Here is a 3,437-nt window from a genome sequence, read left to right as displayed (position 1 = left end):
GGCTTGTTTTCAGTTGAAGGTGGTTTCAGGTCCAGCTTGTTGAAACTCCAGCTTTTGTGTGGCAGTTCTGGCTTCCTACAGCTTCAGCTAATGGGCATAGGCTTATTTTGATTTCCAGCTCATTCTAGCTCCGTTTTGTTGAGCTCTACCTCCAGTACTGGATGCACAGAAAAGGAGTTGCTCCTTTTTCTTCCAGGACCTGCTGCTGATGGATATTTTCCAGCATTTTACTGCTCAAGTTATTTGAAGTCATAGGTTAGTTCAGCTCCTGCTTCTTCAAACTCCAGCTCTAATTAATGCCACTGGCCAGAAGAGTGGGAGCATTGGTGGGACAATGTGGTTTTGGGAGGGCATAGGTATTTCATTGGGAAATCAAGAGCTCTCAACCCCACACACTCACTGCCTCCCCAAAAGGCTTCCATGGGGCTCCTGGGAATTAGGAGAAACCAGTGTCTGGGTTTCTAGCGACTCGTGCAGGCACTCAATTCCTTTAATGGAATATAAAAGCCAGGCCAACAGACCACCAACCCTATGGATCTCATCACAAGCTCTTTGTCAGCTCTGACTGCAAATATGTGCACTGTGTCCATGGGCAGGCGAGAGCAACATCATCTTTTACAGCATAGTGCTGTCAATTACCTTGGATACAGAAGATAAAAGCTCTTTTTGGCCTGACACACATTTGTCATCTCCTGCCCAAAATCTTGTTTGGGTTTGGATTTGTTCTAGGCCAGCTCCTGCAGAAAATACTGTTCTGTGCTTGCTGGCCAGCCAGGACTGGAGGCAGAGGGAGATGTTTAGTGAATGGACGTTCATGTGTTCCCAGCCAGTGTGCAATGGCTGAGCAGACTTGCAGGAGCCATGGCATGCATGATGGGCACCTGAGCACACAATAGTTTTATGCATGAACACCCTGTGAACAGCATCCCATCATGGCACACATGAATGCCCTAAAACTTCATGCATTAGTGCCCAATTAGCTTATGCATGAGTGCCCAATTTATTTATACCTTAGTCTCCAATCTCTTCATGCACAAGCACTCAATCTATTGACAGACGAGCCTGGAGACAGCTCACGTCAGCACCCAATTAACCCATGCCCCAGTGCTCAACCAGCTCACACAGGAGCAGCTACTTCTCATGTACCCACAGCACATGCATGAGTGCTCGCTGGGCAGAAATTGCAGGCTCCAGGTCAGTGATGCCATATTCCCACCCTCTGGCATTTATTGGTGAGGGTGCTTCTCCACTGAATACTGGCTCTTTTCAGGAGCATCACAACTACATTCAAGGTTCCTGTGCTAGCCCAGAGGTGCACAAAGAACCCTCTTCTTTTCCCAGAGCAGTGAAGGGCTGAGAAGTACAGTCCTGCAGGGGTCAACACATCTGCCCAGCCCTGGGAAGAGGTAGAAGTGTAATTCCCTGCCCCTGTGCCCAGCACCTGACTTTGCCTATCAAGGGTTGTACCAGGGTCACACAATTTCTCACTATGAGATAAAAGAACATTAGTTTTTCCTTACTAAGAAGGTTAGACTGAGCTACAGAGCTACTTTTTGAAGGTTATTTGGTTGCAAATCTCTGTCTACAAGCCTACACTGCTTTCTAAGAAAATGAGGACATTTTCTCAAAATGCTTTGCTACTAAGTCACAAACCTACAGCTTTAAGAGAGAATTGATTGTAATCCTTAGCAAGGCATGAACTTCAACAGTCATCTATGAGAAAACCATCCACATAAAATCCTGAAAATAACAGTTCACAGGTCTTTTGCAGCAAACACATTTGTGTGAGTACATTATTACCTGGCTGCTCAGTGCTGGGATAATGGGATGAGGATCATGGAATTAGAAGGTAGGGAAGCCCAGCTGCTGGGATCACTGACTGAGACCATAAGCCTGACCAAAACATGCCACCTGTATGTAACACTGAAACCCTCCCATGCCTCCAGCAAGGAAAAATACAAGTTCTATCTCTATGTACAAAGGTTGGAAGGACTATGTTATCTTACAAAAGATGCACAGTGAGCCTTTCCAACTCTAACTTCAAGCACAAAGTTTACAAATACTTCTGTGATAAGGCATTTCAAGTGAAAACCAACCCTGGGCTTCCAGAGGTGTAGCACAGAGCAGTGACAATCCCAGCTCAGCTACCCTTTGGAGCAAGGCAGCATGATGAGAGACCATCATCTGCCAAAGGGAACTCCTGGCTGAGAAACTGCAAATTCCAGTTTACAAGACTGAAACTCTAAGGTCACTAGAAAAATGTTCCTCCTCATCGCTCACAAGAGCCAAAACTGGTTTTAACTTCTCCTACACCTGGACACACAACAGCCAACACAACACTTCATTACCTACACAGTGAGATAGTGAAGCTGTGAAGTGATAATGACATTGCACCAACAGAAAGCCCAGAGCTCTTCAGGGAAGGTTCCAGATGCGTACTTTCCTGAGACTTCAATTTTTTATAATGCTAAAACATGATAAAACACTCGTACATGACTCACTCTCCTTGCTAAGTTGCACACAACTGTACTGGGCACCTGAGCAGTAGCTGGGGTCATGTAACCTACCCCTGCCCCAAAACCAACTCAGAGAGAATTCAGGATGTTATCAGCTGCAGGCTGAGAAGAACACTACCTAGGGAAGTTCCTTCAACAAGTCTAAGCAGCAGAGCAGAGTCTCTCTCAGAAGTATATACATACAAATACACAGCACAGTGTTCAGTAAGTCATCAAGAGCAGGAGTTCTTCATCAGTGAAGAAACAAAGACTAGCAACAAAAAATACACTCCTGTAGCCAAGTGCATTTGAGAACTAGGCAAAGACTGAAAAATAGAAAGGCTTAATACATTTATTAGTAACTGCTGGCATGTACTGTAGAATAGGCTACAATCTTCATACACAAGGAATTCATGGCAAGTACTGGCCAAGCACTGCAATGCACAGGTTAAACAGAAAGATGAAACAGCATGCAGAACCTGCACAGGCTTATTTAACTGTTCTGAGTATGTAAACCCATCTCACACTTGTCCAATCTGCTTTCAGTCCTATTTAAATGCTACAAGGACCAAAATTAAGGATTTAGAAAAGGACTGGAGACACCAGCTGTTTGCAAGTAGCAGGTAGGAAGAAAGTCCAGGTGACAGTTCCCTCCCTGCTCAGGGGTTAATTCCACTCTACTACGAGCAAAGTTGGCAAGCAGAGAACTCTGTTTTCATCTCTTACTGCAAAGGAAACAGCAGATGCATATAGAACACGTCGTACTTCACACACACCCTTTTTTCTGAAGGGGTCATAAAAACAAAGGAGCAACCTAATGTGACCCAGGTGGTTACAGCACTCCCTGTCTTCACTGGCTCACAGAACAAGGTAATAAGTTATTACACCTTCATATAGCTCTATACTTGCTCCTAACAAAACATCAATTAATTACAAAGCCAG

Source organism: Oenanthe melanoleuca, chromosome 4 (genome assembly GCF_029582105.1).
Source record: "Oenanthe melanoleuca isolate GR-GAL-2019-014 chromosome 4, OMel1.0, whole genome shotgun sequence".
Classification (NCBI taxonomy): Eukaryota; Metazoa; Chordata; class Aves; order Passeriformes; family Muscicapidae; genus Oenanthe; species Oenanthe melanoleuca.
The sequence above is the reverse complement of the archived record's forward strand: the minus strand, read 5'-3'. Positions refer to the sequence as shown.